The sequence below is a fragment of the Bactrocera neohumeralis genome, chromosome 2 (genome assembly GCF_024586455.1).
Source record: "Bactrocera neohumeralis isolate Rockhampton chromosome 2, APGP_CSIRO_Bneo_wtdbg2-racon-allhic-juicebox.fasta_v2, whole genome shotgun sequence".
NCBI lineage: Eukaryota > Metazoa > Arthropoda > Insecta > Diptera > Tephritidae > Bactrocera > Bactrocera neohumeralis.
Genome location: NC_065919.1, coordinates 37318814 through 37335935, shown reverse-complemented (window position 1 = coordinate 37335935; position 17122 = coordinate 37318814). Strand labels below are relative to the sequence as shown.

Genomic DNA, 17122 nt, shown 5'->3' with positions numbered 1-17122 from the left:
TCTACGTTGGAGAAAACTTAAAAACATATGGTGTTATGGATTGAAGATTTCCAGGAAAAAATCCTATCAATAGGAAAATTATTAAAGAGAAAGCACTTAGAATATACAACCAATTTCAAGGAGAATTGGCATCAGAAGACAAAAATGCTGCAAAAAACTTTCTGGATGAAATAGCAAAGAGTAGATATACTCAAATATTTAATGTTAACGAAACGGCATTGTTTTGAAAGCAAATGTCAAAAAGAACATTCATAAATAGCAAAATCTCAAATAAAAGCTGATGGCTTTAAAGCAGACAAAGATCGGGGGACCCTCTTGCTTTGCAGTAACGCATCTGGCTATAAAATGTTGAAAACACTCCTAATCAACAAATCCCTGATGCCAAGAGCTTTAAAAGGTAAGGACATTAAAGAACTTCCACTTCAACTTCTGGCGAATATAAAGTGCAAGGATGACGGCTAATCTGTTTAAAGTTTGGTTTAATAACTATTTTGTTCCTTAAGTCCAGAAATATATGACGCAAAAAGGTTTAGAATTCAGAATATTTTTGCTTGTTGGTAATACCTAGCCACCCAGTGCTGGTACATCCGAGTATTCAATTGCTGGTTTTGCCGCCTAATACCACTTCTATGATTCAGCCACTCTACTACCATCAAGCAAACGGTAAACTATATTTTAAATTAACTGAAAGAAACATGTTTCTTTGCCGTACAAAGTGGAACTTCAGTGGTTGTAAATCAGAAATTTGTTCTGAAATTATAAGTCTTTCAAATGTATAATATAGGTGGCGATGTGCTTGACAACATTTAAACGACTGACATCGATGAATTAATGCAATAAGGTCCTAGTGATGATGACGACTTAATTGAAATTATGGCAATCAATGTGAATAGACATGTCGATATGGACAAAGATGAAATTGAAGGTCAGGTTTTAATGGCTAATTTGTGAGGGTTTGAAATTCGCTACAAGTTTGGAACAACTATTCCTTGATAATGATCCTGACAGGGAGCGTGTGTTACAATTCCACCGTAAACTTAAATCAAGAATTATCTAACCAACTAAGAAAACCAACTACCGATATTGTGAAAATAGATGAAATGAAAACCCCGCTCACTACCCAAATAACGGTACTGTTCAAAACTACTAAAAGCGCGATAAATCTATAACAAAATGCGCCAGAGACGCGAAAATTTGCCACCGGGATGGCATTATAAGGCTTTATAGGGACCAAAGTAAAAATTTGACGATGGGCGTGGCACCGCCCACTTTTTGGTGAAATCCCATATCTCGGGGCCCTACCAAACCGATTTCGACAAAATTTGAAACGTGGCCTTATTTTCATATGTCTGTGAAAATGAGTGAAGTCGGATAATAACCACGCCTATCCCGGGGTAAAACTTTGCACGAATAATGCCTTTAGTGTATCCTGGTGACTTTATGCTGGATATATCGGCCAATATTTGAGTTATCTCAATGAAAATTTCAGATCGTATTTTATTCATAACAGTATATCTTGTACTTCCTTACTTTTTGTTTATTTTTTTTTTTTTGTACTTATGGATTGAATCTGAACTGTAAACTAAATTAATTTTCTTGTAATAAATATGAATTGGTTTGTTTTATTATTACTTAATGGAGTTTAATATCACTTTTTTTGCACGGTTTTTCAAGAAAATATTTGATTTTTTTATTTTGCAGGATTTTTTAAAGTTGTGGAACAGATGCCCAAATTTACATATGAATCATGTATTTTTTTACACGATTTTGATTCATACGGTTTCTTAGTAACGTACTTACAGTACAAACAAATATTTTACTGTATTACATTTCGCCAACACCTGAAAATATATTTCGAGTTAACTTTTTACGAATGTAACTGTATTTTTAGTTTTGAGCAATATGGACTTCTTCTTGATCTCTAGAAGGATAAGAGCAGAAGGGAACGACGCTAAAATTGCCAAGAAAGTCGGAAGAGACACTCCGCAGGTTGGGGTGCTATCTCCGCTCCTATGGACATTAGTGGTGAACAAAGTGTTTAGGAGTCTAGCATCAAAGCTCCCACGATAGTGGCTTACACACTACTGGCAGTATTATGATCACCACTTTCAATACAATCCAGAATTGAGCATCGCAAAAAATTCATAAAAAAATAAATCTGCTTGTTTTTCCAAGGAAATACAAAATCACCCAAGAAGGCTAATTTCGATAAATGACACACAACTCTCTCTCAAGCACAACACCAAGTATTTTAGGGTAGTCTTGGACAGCAAAGTGTTGTCGAAGTATGTATAATGTGGATTAAAGTGTAAGAAAGACTAGCCTTATATGAGTGTATGTAAGCAGATGCTCGACACAACCTGGGGGCTTTCTTCGTCTCTCTCATGGTACGTACCGAAAGCCAACGGAAAATGTTCCGAGACTTGCTGTGCTGTGTATAATGGGAGCTCTGATAATAACTTTAACAGCGGTTCTTGAACTAGTGTTAAACTTATAGACTTATGTGATTTGATGTTGTAACAGCAAATAAGTCATAGCATATACGTGGACAGCCAAATTGCAATTAAGGCCTTAACCACACCTAACCAACACTTTCGCATGTCGGCCAGAAGTTTTCTGAAATAGGCCAAGTAATTTTAAGTGGATAAATGATTTCGTAACTTTACTTATTGATATTACATAGACCAGAAAAGTCGAGCGATATGCTCGACTTACCGAAGCTGATCACGCTCCTCGAGCTGAAAGCACAGAAAGCAAAGATTACAATGTTCAATTTCCATTGGGCCCTAAAGCTTCTGTATTATCTAATTCCTAATTCTCAACTATTATTTCTGTTGTGACGATGTAGTTGCCGAGTTTTTAATTGGTGATTTCGTCTACTTTTAAGTGATTGCTCATATTTTTCTTGACCGACGGCGATGACAAAGACGCTTGTCATTGCCAGTGCTGGCCGACGATGGCCGTTGTCCTCGCCAATGCAGTCGCAGCAGCTGATGTTGTCTTTTCAATTTCAAAAATCGTCGCTTTTGTTGACTGTTGGCGCACTTGTTGAAGACACATCGTTACCGCACTGTAAATTTGTCGGGTTATTTTAATGGTGCTGATGTTGCTCTCTTGTTACCAAACTTTACTATCGAAAAACTATTATTTTCCACGTATTTATGGTAATCGCGTTTGCAGATATCTGAAAAGTTGATGAACCAGTTTGCGCATTTACAGACAGAAAGACGGACATAGCTAAATCGACTCAGCTTCTCAGAACAGTACAATCCGGAAGCCACAAAAAAGTAAGTTAACGATGACGAAAAGGTTCAGGTGTAGCCAGGAGCCTTGGAGCAGCATCTTGAGACATAATGTAGAGGTAAAAAAATTAAAAAATTTTCGATAGAGCAAAGCATTTTAACTTCTGTTAAAATAATTGTGAATTAAGTCACATCATAACTTTATTTAGTTCTCTTTTTTATAATTAAAACTGAAAACTAAATAAAATTAAATTTTTTGCCTTACTACGAGTGAGTTATATACGTTAGAATCCAGCTTGGGATTATTGAAAAATTTTAACATTTTCAACGGTTGTGATATTCCCGGGAATGTTGATGTGAAAAGAAATCGAAGGATAATGGCATATGAAATTATGCCACCAGATATGTGGGGCATATATGGTATATCCAATTGTAATCGCACTGTGTAGAGCGATCGCCGTTGCTTATGCAGTGAATTAACCGATGCAATTGTGGAATTTTGTTGGAGCGCTTGCATTTCATTACCAACACCACTGTACAGTGCAACAATTTTTAGATGCTATCGCCATTGTTCAAATGACACTCAAGCAGGAATTCATTCAAAATTGAAAATAATTTCAATACATAGGTGTATTGTACACGGTCCGTTCCAAAGTAAACAAGACTTAAAAAAAACAGAAAATATGTTTTTTTCGGCAAAATCAAATCGTTCCAAAGTAAACAAGACTTAAAAAAAAAACAGAAAATATGTTTTTTTCGGCAAAATCAATTTATTTTAGTCTCCTTCTGCTTCAATACAGCTTTTTGCCCGGTCCGAAAGCATGTCGAACGAGTGTTTTAGCTCGTTGGCCGGTATGACCGCCAGTATGCCGGTGCAAGCCTTTTGAATGTCCACTACATCTGCATAACGCTTTCCTTTCTTGGGCAAATGCAATTTTCCGAAAAGAAAGAAGTCGCACGGTGCCATATCAGGTGAATACGGCGAGTGGTTAATGGTTAAAATGTGATTTTTGGTCAAATAATCGGTCACAATGATGTCCTTCGAATGTTGGATTCTGAGCAATTTTTGGTCGTCAGTCAATTTGTGCGAAACAAACCGTGCACACACCTTTCGTAAGCTCAAATGTTCGGTCAAAATGCGATAAATCGATGTTTTGGAGATGTTCAATTTCATTTCCATGAATTTCAATGATGATTTCGGCTGATTTTTGATGAATTTACGCACATTTCCGGTGATCACGGATTTTGATTGGCTCACGTATTGATCGTCATTTATGTCCCCACGACCACTTTGAAAACGTTGAAACCACTCCTGTACTCTGCTACGGGATAGGCAATCATCGCCATAACTTGTATCATCAATTGAAACGTTTCGGTAAAAGTTTTACAAATTGTAAAACAAAATTTATTGTTGGCTCTTTGTTCGAAGCTCATTTTCGCACCGATAGCACAAACATACTGACACTTAAAACAATAACTTTAATTACAATCAATGAAATGTTATGAAATTCTCACTGAACAACCGATAAAGATGGCAGATTCTAACGCATCAGTCGACAGAGAGATGGCGCCAGCAGGGGGCGCAAGATCCAAAAAGTCCTGTTTACTTTGGAACCCACCTTGTATTGCATTCGAGTAGACTGTAGTTGCGGTACGTAGCACGCGGCAAGTGCCATACAATTTTGAAATGTTGTACTAAGTGCACAGTACTGGCAATTCTGCATTGATTGACAATGTATTTTACCAATAAATTATTGAAATGAAATGCATTGGGTTATTTTTTATACTCTTGGAATCAGTTGCTTCAGAGTATTAAGGTTTTGTTCACCTAACGGTTACAAGTATCACTTAAAACTAAGCGAACTAGATATATGTAGGTGTAAATGATCAGCAAGACGAGGCAAGTTGAAATCCGTTTGACTTTGTGTCTGTCTGCCTTTGTAACTTGAGTAAAAATTGAGATATCTCGATGGTACGTGGGTTCCTTAGTACAAAGCAAATTACGAGTTCATAGATAGGCACAATGGGACCACTACCACGCTCATAAATCGCCATTAACTGAAAACACATAAAGTGCCATAACTAAGGACTAAATTAACATATTAAGCTGTAATTTTGTACGGAGAATCGCAGTAGCAAGAGGCATCTGTGGGCAAAATTTTTTGAAAAAGTGGGCATGGCTCGGCCGCTAATAAGCTTAATAATAATACCGAACGACATTAATGTGCGTATCTCTTAAACCATTTAAGCTACAAGAACGAAATTTGCTGAGTACAAATCATACAAGAACTTCTACCAGTAGTGCGAAAATGGATGAAATCGGAGGATAACCCCGCTCACTCGCCATACTGTTAAACCGGTACTGTTAAAAACTACTAAAACCGTGATAAAACAATATTAAATACGCCAGATACATTAAGTTCTACCACCGAGATGGTCTGAAAGAGCTTTATGGGAGCCGGTGATGATGGGCGTGGCACCATCCACTTTTCGGTGAAATCCGATATCTAGGGACCCGACCAACCGATATCGACAAAATTTAGCACGTGGCATTCTTCCAACATTCTTATGTCACAGTATGGAAATGGATGAAATCGGACAAAAACCATTCCTACTTCCCACATAGCATATTCGTTCAGTACACAACTTTTCACTCTTTAAATATTTCCCTGTCTTTAATATTGCAAGTTGCAAGGGTATAAAAGGTTGCAAATTCTTACTTGTGCTCTAAGAACAAAGCTTCGTTTATACATACACAAAAAAGCAAATTCACAAATATACACACACAGGACATGATGGAAAATCCATTGTTGTAACCACTGTGACATTCCTCTTGCCTTCGTCATGATCCCGGTTTCAAGTTAATTATGTGTGTTTTATGTTTTTTTAGTGTGAAGCTTGCACATAACATCTTCGCAGCCGTTGCTTTTAATGTAACTACTACTTAAATCTCATCACGTGACAGGCAACCGCATGAAATGCAAAATAACGTATCATCAAAAAATTCGAAATTGAATGCCTTATTGATTACGCTTCACTACTTCAAATTACATACAAAATATAATATATGTATGTTCAACATTTTCTGGTTCTCCGATCAAATATAAACTAGTTTTAACTAATATTAAAATTTTGTTTCACTCATGTTCCATTTTATTTCGTGTTTCGTTCATGCCACTGTAAATTTCCGAAAATGTTGTTACGTTATTTTGCATTTCAGGTGACGATATGTTATGCGTGCATTTTTTCATTACAATATCTGCGTCTGACTCTGTACTCTGTTGTTGTTGTTATTTATGTATAAGTGACTCTGATCGAATAAATAATAATTCAGTAATGAGGTGTTCATGTCTTTACATAATACACGTATATATTACATTAGACAGGGTTGATTTACAGGGAGGCAAAAACACGGAAAATCGCGTATGCGAAAAATTTTCTACTGATCATTCTGAATAACTTCGCCAGAAGACCAGGAGTATTTAAGGCGAAGTTTTTTAGGGATCATAAGCATGTTTTCGTCAGTTTTGAGATATGTAATAATATTTAAGATTAAGATTGGTCGGAATCGGCTAGATCGGACAACCATAGCATATACTTCCCATACGACCGATTATTCAGATTTTTAAACGTCGCCTTAAAAACCACTAGCTCGAAAACGGTTTTAGACCCATAGTCTCTTAGGCAAATTTGTTGAGAATAATTCGTCTAAAAATCGACTCGGTCTAATATACATTCATTTTTATCCAGAAGCAAATGTATGTATGTATATAGAGCTGTGATTGTGAAAATAGTGATGCTGGAGAGTTCTATCTATAAAGCAAAAACAGGTTAAGTTTAGAATACAAACTACGAATATGATAACATTCAAAAGTAATGTTTAGCTATTTCTACGTATGTATATATACACAGTTTAATTTTTTCTATATACATATGTATATTTTTTTTACTTTCAAGATTTATTTATTTTAAGTCTTAAAAAGTAGTACGTTCAACAAAACAGTAGTGCCTATTTTGTTGAAGAAGATAAAAATCCAGTAAACAATTAAAATTTCAAATACTAAATGTTTTCTATTGACTAATATTTGGTTGTAAAGCCATTGTATACCCTGAACATGGTATACTAAGTTTGTCACGAAGTTTGTAACACCCAGAAGGAAGCGTCGGAGACCCTATAAAGTGTATATATAAATGATCAGTATGTTGAGCAGAGACGATTTAGCCATGTCCGTCTGTATGTCTGTCCGCCCGTCCGTCTGTCTGTATATATACGAACTAGTTCCTCAGTTTTTAAGATATTGCTTTGAAATTTTGCAAACGTCATTTTCTCTTCAAAAAGCTGCTCATTTGTCGGAACTGCCGATATCGGACCACTATAGCATATAGCTGACATACTAACTGAACGATCGGAAAAAAGTTCTTGTATGGAAAACTTTTGCATTTGACAAGATATATTCACGAAGTTTGGTACGGATTATTTTCTAAGGCAACAATGTAATCTCCGAAGAAATTGTTCAGATCGGATTACTATAGCATATAGCTTCCATATAAAGTGAACATATAGTTACTAAAAGAAATGCACCTGTGAAGGGTATATTAGCTTCGGTGCAGCCGAAGTTAACGTTTTTTCTTGTTTTTTAGTACATCCATACACCCACGTTGCAAGAAACCTTCTTGACCTAGTCGGACTTGTTTTCTACTTGATGGACTACCTGTTGCTATAACTCGTTTCTTATCTCCTCACAAAATTTCAAATGAAATCAGGCCAGGACATTACGTCGATTTTTTCTGATGCAAACCACTCCTAAGCTAGTTTGGTTGTATGATTTGTGTTGTTATCCTGGTCAAACGTGCTTTTCATTGGTATTTACAAATTAACAAATGGTAACAAAATAGGGGTATTTAGACCGAACTTGTTAATCTGGTAATTCGTTAGTTGATACTTCGTTAAAAGGCTTAACTTTGAACATACTTTTTGCTCTACCTCAGTAGTATGGTAAGTTTTGTTCCAAAACAGCTGTTTCAACTTTATTAAAGAATAAAACTGCTAAAGGAGGATGGAGTCATGTGTAGAAGTTCACGCAAGTGAGGAAAGTTCTCTGATCGCCATTCACTTGGGAGTGGCCAGAAGCGATTCTTTTACACATGGCTCAAACAGCTCACTACTTCCGGTCCTTGACCAAGTATCCTCTGGGTAGCCTAAGAACATCCGTTCGAAGGCGAAACATCCCCTACATAGGGTTGTGCGCTGGGTTTGGGACCCGCCACGTAAAAAGCTCACCCCAATGAAAAACCAACAGCAGCCTCGGATGAGAGACCTCCCTTTTGATGAACTTAATAGAGAAGGTACCATCTTTTATAAGAGTGTACAGCTGCTAGCGTATGCCGATGATATTGATATCATCGGCCTTAACACCCGCGCCGTTAGTTCTGCTTTCTCCAGACTGGACAAGGAAGCAAAACAAATGGGTCTGGCAGTGAACGAGGGCAAGACGAAATATCTCCTGTCATCAAACAAACAGTCGTCGCGCTCGCGACTTGGCACTTACGTCACTGTTGACAGTCATAACTTTGAAGTCGTAGATAATTTCGTCTATCTTGGAACCAGCGTAAACACCACCAACAATGTCAGCCTAGAAATCCAACGCAGGATAACTCTTGCCAACAGGTGCTACTTCGGACTGAGTAGGCAATTGAGAAGTAAAGTCCTCTCTCGACAAACAAAAACCAAACTCTATAAGTCACTCATACTTCCCGTCCTGCTATATGGTGCAGAGGCTTGGACGATGTCAGCAACTGATGAGTCGACGTTGCGAGTTTTCGAGAGAAAAGTTCTGCGAAAGATTTATGGTCCTTTGCGCGTCGGCCACGGCGAATACCGCTTTCGATGGAACGATGAGCTGTACGAGATATACGACGACATCGACATAGTTCAGCGAATTAAAAGACAGCGGCTACGCTGGCTAGGTCATGTTGTCCGGATGGATGAAAACACTCCAGCTCTGAAAGTATTCGACGTAGTACCCGCCGGGGGAAGCAGAGGAAGAGGAAGACCTCCACTCCGTTGGAAGGACCAAGTGGAGAAGGACCTGGCTTCGCTAGGAATATCCAATTGGCGCCATGTAGCGAAAAGAAGAAACGACTGGCGCGCTGTTGTTAACTCGGCTATAATCGCGTAAGCGGTGTCTACGCCAATTAAGAAGAAGAAAACTGCCTCAAGAAAGTGCAAAATCAAAAATTGTCAGTCATTTAATTGAAAATTATGTGGAGCAGATCAAAATTTGTTACTGGTAAGTACTAAAAATTGATGCACAGAGGAGGAACTAACTTTCAAATTATTTCAAGACGTATTCAGTGAAGATATAGATTTGGTAGAGGATACCATTGACGAGGTGTATGATGATTTTTTTTATTATAAGTACTAAACTGTCATAGAGGTGTAGAAAATATTGTTCCAAAGTCAATCCAGTGGTACGATGATATTATAACAACAATAGATGGCAATCGGTTCCGTCAAATGCTGCGTGTAGACCGAATTCAATTTGCTCACTTTTTGACCTTCATATAAAGTGACGAAGTTTTTAAAAATTGTGGCAAACAATTCCCGATTGATACACAGCTAGCTGTCGATCTAAGTATATAGATCAGGCTCTTCTGGAGAAAGTGCATCGATACGAAAAACTTCAACAAACTGCGTCAACTTTTTGGATTGGTGACGGAGGAACGTTAACTAATATTCAAAGCATTTTTAAAACAACTCCACTATATACATACATATGTACATATATGTATGTTCTGTACATGTTCTTATTTTAGTTTCACAAAAATGTTCTAGTTTTAGTTTCACAAACTGTTTGGCATCGTGCTCGTCCGCGTGTCGACTGACGTCGTTTTCAAAGTCTTCGTTACTTGTTTCTTCATCGCTACTCGTTTCTTGGTCGCTACTCGTTGTCTATTGCAATCAGTGTTGCATGTTACTGTCCGTACGTTCGCCCACTACTAGTCTGTCCTTTCTTCGTTCCCACATAAGTGTACGAGTATGCCAGATCATAATGAGCGCACTGTAATAGTGCGAGAAACATTGAACGATTACCATTTGGTGTAGGTTACGTGGATGGCGCTGAAATAAAACTCGCCGAGTCAACAATAAAAAATCATGAATTGTTCTTTTCCAGAATCATGTATACATACATATACAATTAAAGATCTAAAGGTTTCCGACTGCAAGCTCATAATTCGCGATGTTACGATGCAAAAATATTTAAAAATGTTTACTGAACAAATATCCGCCAAGATTCTTTTCAGGACAGGAATGGATTGTAACAGAAGCAAGTCTCAATAATCTGAATTACCTAAAAGAAAGAAATTTAACAAGCAGCATGACAAATACCGTGTAAGATTAATTAAATTTAAAATTATAATTAAACTAGTTTTTCTTTTGGCTTTATATAGTACATATAAACAGTATGTTTCATCACATTTAGGGACATTCGTACAGTCTTAAAAATTATTAAAAATAACAGTAGCATTTAAAATTATATTATATTTATACTGTAGTTCAATCATTTCCAGCCTTTCTTTTTGCTCTAGCTCCAATTTTATTTTTCAAGCCTATCTAACTTTTCTCTGTCCATGTCTAGCTTTAACTTTTCTTTTTCAATTTCAATTCGTTGCTCTAAGTTCACTAATAATATTCCTTGGAGCACGTTTTTTTCAATTTTTTGAGGAATGATGGAGGGATAGTTCTGCTTTCTCGTTAAGGTTGTACGTCTCTGGCTTCGGATTTACTGCCAAATAGAACCGAAAACCGTTCATAATTTGGACACATTTGAGAAAGTTTTTCTGAACGTGGAATATTAAAACGTGGAATTACAGAATTACCGTTTATCGTGGAAATCTCATCGATTTGTGCCACTCCTCACCTTTCTTGAATGCCTGCTTCCAGTATCGGACCTTGCAGCATCATATACCGTAGTCACATCAGTTTTGGTTCTTTCAATTAATTTTTTTTGTAGTACATCTGGACGTTTGGTTTATCTAAAAAAAACGCATTAAACTGTATAATTTAAGCTTATTGTATAAAGAACTACCTCAATTTCCACATTTTCCAGCAAATTCTCCACCAGAAAATTATTTTCCTCCTCCCTCCATTTTTTTAGGCTTTGCTCTCCTGCGAATTTTCTTTTGAGGTTCCAATGAAAATAAGTTTATAATAAAATAAAAAGTAAAGATTTGTTGAAGAAATACTTACTTGTGCCAAATATTTTTTGTAAAATCACGAAGCGAGCACCAAATTTATTTTTCCGTTAAACAACAAACAAACAGCTGATATGATGTTACCGAGTTACGAAAAAATTATGAATGTCAGATTGATAGTTCGTTACTCGGTCGGTTAATTTTACGTAAACAAAATGCACGTAAAAAACGACCAAATAACGGCTAACGAATTAATAAGGCTAGTCTGAATACTCCTAATATCGTTCAACTGATTCGGTCCATGATCTCATAGATTAAATATATAGGACCGACAACTTAGTACGAAAAGCAAGCCCATACCACAATGATCAAACCACACTTTTAAAAAATTTTGATGGGTTACCTGGAATGATATTATGACATTATTTCTGGACACACATAGAAACGCAGAATCAAATTTTATTTTTGAAAGAACATTCATTGGTATTAATTTTTTGAAGATTACCTCTTTCAAATGTTGGGTACAGCTGCGTCTGAGATGGTCCATCCGTTGAGTCCATTTTCCAAAGACTCGTTCGAGAATTTCGACTGGTTATTGGCAAATGACTCGCGTGATGTTTTGCTACCAGATCTGAATCGAAGCGGGATTGTTCGCATAGACTTTAAAAGTTACATATCCCCAAAGAAAAAAGTCTAAGTCGGTGTGATATCACATGATCTTGGTAGTCAATTGACCGGCCCAAAACGTAAAATTATCTGCTCAAAGAACTGCTTTTTCAATAAATCCATTGATTGGTACGATGTGTGGAAGTGGCGCCGTCTTGTTGAAACCAAGTGCTGCTGAGATCACGAGCTTTAATTTCAGACAACAAATAGTCGGTTATCATAACGGTCGCCAAGTATAGACCGATGATTTCATCAGCCATCAAACCATGTCAAACCGTTATTTTTTCTGGATGAATGGCATCTCTTTAATCTTTTTAGAATGATATTCATCCCAAATTCGGCAATTTTGCTTGTTTACATACCCATTGAGCCAGAAATGGGCCTTATCGCTGAATAAAATTTAACACGTAAACGTCGGACCTTCTTGGAACTTCTCAAGACTTATGCTGCTTGGGAAGGTCGAGCGGCTTCAGTTCTTTCACAAGCTGTATTTTGTGCTCTTTTAACTTAAGATCTCGACGTAAAATACGCCAAGTTGTTCCATTCGTCAGTACGACTTTCTGCGAACGGTGCCGAATCGACTCTCCACGGTCTTCGTGTACACTCTCAGCTAGTACTGCTATATTTTATTAACTGCGTGCTGTACGTGGTCTACACAGTCGAATATTATCCAGTAATGAATGCAGGGTTTCAATATGGCTGATGGTGTTGCGAATAGTTCGCTCAATAGGCCGATTATGTTGACCATAAGTTGAGCGAAACGCGCGAAACCAATTCTGTACAGAACGTGAACTTTCGTAATAGAGTTCAACGATTTGTAAACGTTATTCAGGTTGTTCCATGATAAAATGCCAAGCAATAAAATATACATACATACATATGTATGTATGTCAAGAAAATGCTATTGAAAAAAGTACCTCTACTTTTTTACTACATTTTTATAAAAGTTTATTGAAATTTACTTTTCATTGGTCGAACATTATTCGTCACACACTCAGGACGTCAACGTTTAATTTTAACAAATGTCGGCGGAATCAATGCCATGGCCAAAAAGTTTATAAAGGAAGTGCCCATCAGGGCTGTCTCAAATAAATTCCAACCGAGATGTTCGATTTTCAACCACTCTTTGCAATTTGGGATGTAAATCAGTATCTTCGTAAACAAGCGACTGTACAAAACCCCACAAAAAACGAGTCCTGCGATATAACATTTGGAGGCCAAACCAGAGAATTGATTATTTCGGTGGGTGTATAGCACGTAGTGCCATCTTGTTCGAACCAAAGATCGGCATCACCAACATCATCCAATTCAACAACGAAACAGTCATTAATAATGGTTTAATAGCTTTCCTCATTGGCCGTAACATTACTGCCGGCTTCATTTTTGAAGAAGTAAGGGTCGCTGATTCTCTCTGCTCAGAGAACTGACTAAATAACGACTTTTTAAAGATGTAACAATGTCTCAACAATGTTCTATTCAGTGAGAAAATCGGAATAGGTGGTAATCTCGTTATCTTAATGGAACTTGGTACGCATATTAATTGGCACCATTAAAAGTTTGGTATTGTAGATGGGCGTAAATTGATAAACACCGCCATTATTCGAAAACGTTGAAATTACCATAACTAAGCACTAAATTAAGATATAAAAAATTTGGAATAATGGTTGTGGCCTCGACCTCTAATTGGTTCAATGTATGTATATATCTCCTAATCTACTTGAGCTATAATATCCAAATTCAGTCAGGGCAAATTTCTTGGGCACTCCTACCAATACCGTAAAAATTTATGAAATCGGTATATAGCCCCGCCCATATAATGGTTCTGCTAAAAACTACCAAAAGCGCGATAAATCAATAAATAAGTACGTCAGAGACTTGAACTTCTACACCAGAGAAGGGACGAGAGGGCTTTATAAGAGCCGGGGTTAATATACATACGACGATGGGCAAATGAAGTAAATTTGTTCATTGTTGATCAGTACTTATTAGTGACACCGGTACTTTTGTAGTACCGTTACTTTCTGTTTAATTTGCGCACTTGTACATTCAGAGCGAAATAATTATAGCGTACAATAAGGAAAAGTATTCCGTATCGGCAAGACGTACCATTTACTCTGTATTTTTAAGGATTTTTAAAGTGAGTATGTTTTAAATATATAATCAAACAAATATTTATCCATCCTAACGAGCTTAATTTAGTAACTAATTTAGAAATGCCTCGCGGAACCCATTTATCGCTTGTTGAGCGCACTAAAATTCAAACGATGCGGGAATGTGGAGCTACAATAAGGGATATAGCTGAAAAATTACATCGCAACAAGAAAACAATATGTTCCTTTTTAAAAAATCCCGAAATTTATGGTACAACAAAAAGAAATGGACGTCCTCCAAAGGTTGATGAACGGTCGAAACGGCAAATAAAGCGTTTGGCAATCACTAAAAACATTTCCCCAGCAAAAATTAGGCTCCAACTAAATCTTGAAGTGTCCACCCGTCGAGTTCAGCAAATTTTAAAAGAGAATAGTAACATCCAGTATGCCAAACGAGCGCCTCAGCCTAAGTTGCTACCTCGGCACAAAACTGCAAGGATGCAATATGCCCAAAGGCATTCATTGTGGGACGACGAGTGGAAAAAAGTGGTTTTTAGTGATGAAAAAAAATTTAATTTAGATGGCCCCGACGGCAATGACAAATATTGGAGAGATATTCGACGACCACTAGAAACAAGGCATTCGAGAAATTTCAAGGGAGGATCTCTTATGGTATGGGGGCTTTCGGATACAATGGTACAACCCCAATTTGTTTTGTAACGCATAAAATGAATTCTTTGAGTTATATTGAACTGCTAGACAACGTCTTAATAGATTTTTCGGAACGATTTTGTGAGGACCCATGGATTTTTCAGCAAGATAACGCCGCGATACACAATGCAGCTGCAACCAAACGTTTCTTTATGGACAGAAATATAGCATTAATGGACTGGCCCGCTATAAGTCCCGACTTAAACCCAATGGAAAATCTCTGGGCAATCTCTGGGGTCGACAATTTGATACTGTAAGAGATCTAAGGAAGTGCATTGAAGCCGAATGGAAGAAAATACCCATTTCCACCCTTCGCTCTCTAATTGAATCCATGCCCAGGCGCATAAACACCGTTATTTTGGCTAACGGTAACCATATTAGTTATTAACACTTCGAATAAGTTTGATTTAATATGAAATATTTGTTTGTACGCTATACTTTTTTCGTACCAAGTGTATTGAATTTTTGAATTATTTTATTAATAAGTAGTAACTTTTGGTTTTAAATATTGTGTAAATAAGTCTCGATGTTGATTCCATTAATAAATAAAATAAAAAATAATCATATGAAATTTTAAGATGCATAAAAGAGATTTTTAGCTTGTACACTATACTTATTTCGTGGACTGTATGCTTGAGAAGTTTCATTAAGGTACACTTACTAGCACCAATATATGTATATGTACAGAAGTTCACTAGTCCTGACATTAGTTATATGGAGTCTAGGACAAGTATTCAGCCGATTTCATCCTTTTTATGCTTAAAGATACACTATCTCTCGATTTCACTAAGATAGATCAAATATTGGCCAATATATGCGGTATAAAGTAAATCGCAGTTTCGAAAATTTTTGTATTAGGTGATTTAGAGAAGCCGTCAATGACTTATTTTTATTTTTAACAACTATCTTACCTTTATTTATTTATGTTGTTTCCTTGGTTTTACAACGAAACAGCTATTTTAATCTTTTTAAACACTTTTTGCGTAAACGCCCTTTTTCGCGATCTTGACAATTTCACTCTAAGAAAAACGCCTACTGAATGAACCCTTGCATAGCTTACAATAGAACAATTCACTGTAAGCTTACACAATACACCAGATTACATAATGCAAAAAACTGCGGGTCAAAAAAACTTAAAAAACGGTACTTAGAAGCATATAAGTGTAAATATTCAATGCGCTAAACATGCGCTAAACATGGATATCTTATCTTTGATACTTGCTGAACCTACTCTTGATTGTTTTAATATACACTCAGAGTAGTAGTAAAGTAGAGTAGAACTATTTTACAAAATGAGGCCCTTTTTAAAAAGTGATTATACCACCTCCCTAATATCACAATAATATATTTAATACTAGCTGACCCCGCATCCGTTGTCCTGTGTGAAATTATGTGTTTTGAAATTAAAAGAAAGTTAAATTTATCATTTCATTTTTGTTTTTTTTTTTTTTTCAATGTAACGCAGCTTGAGAAACAACATTTTGTGATTTCTGTTCCGGTGTATAGAAAATGTGGTTTTCCAACTCGTGAGCACGCCACGTATGTATATCTGGCCGTGTGAAAAACATAGCATTTCCAAATTTATGCCACACAATACGCGACTATCCTTGTGTCCTATTGATTGTCATCTCAATTGCAATTTTCACTGGAAACGGAATACATTTGAACTGAAATGGGAATCGTTAGTACTCAAAGGAATTCGTAGAATCAAGCATTCTGCCCCTTGTATTCGATAGGTACGTCACAATCTGTCGGGTTCCATTACACAGTTTCGGGGCATCATGATTGCGAAACATAATAACGACCGATCCTACTTTTAGACGCAAATGATGTGGTGGCATACCAAGCCTGTCCAAAGAATTTAGAAATACCACTGTATAATTCACGGCGTCGTCTTCATCGTTAAGACGATCGATCGATTTGTATGAGCGCAAGTCTCCCGGAATTTGACTTTGAATCTTCCAGTTTAAGTCAACAACATCGATATTTTTGGCAGCTAACATTAGCGCGCTGTTGTTAACTCGGCTATAATCGCGTAAGCGGTGTCTACGCCAATTAAGAAGAAGAAGAACATTGCGCGTGCACTTAAGGAATCGTAGTTACGATAATTTGGCCAATGTCCGAACATTTGTGATGAGTTCATCTTTCGTGAATTGATAAAGGGAAGATGGAATTGATATAGAACCACCGGAAGTATCAACCGAAATTGTACCATTT

General features: G+C 36.8%; 1 long non-coding RNA gene across 1 annotated transcript; it reads left to right on the top strand.

Annotated features, from left to right (window-relative positions):
• Positions 1-14069: 14069 nt before the first annotated feature.
• LOC126762383 (uncharacterized) lies at positions 14070-14625 on the top strand. The gene is made up of 2 exons (XR_007667444.1): positions 14070-14241; positions 14304-14625. It is a non-coding gene; the product is annotated as an uncharacterized LOC126762383 (long non-coding RNA).
• The last annotated feature ends 2497 nt before the right edge of the window (positions 14626-17122 follow it).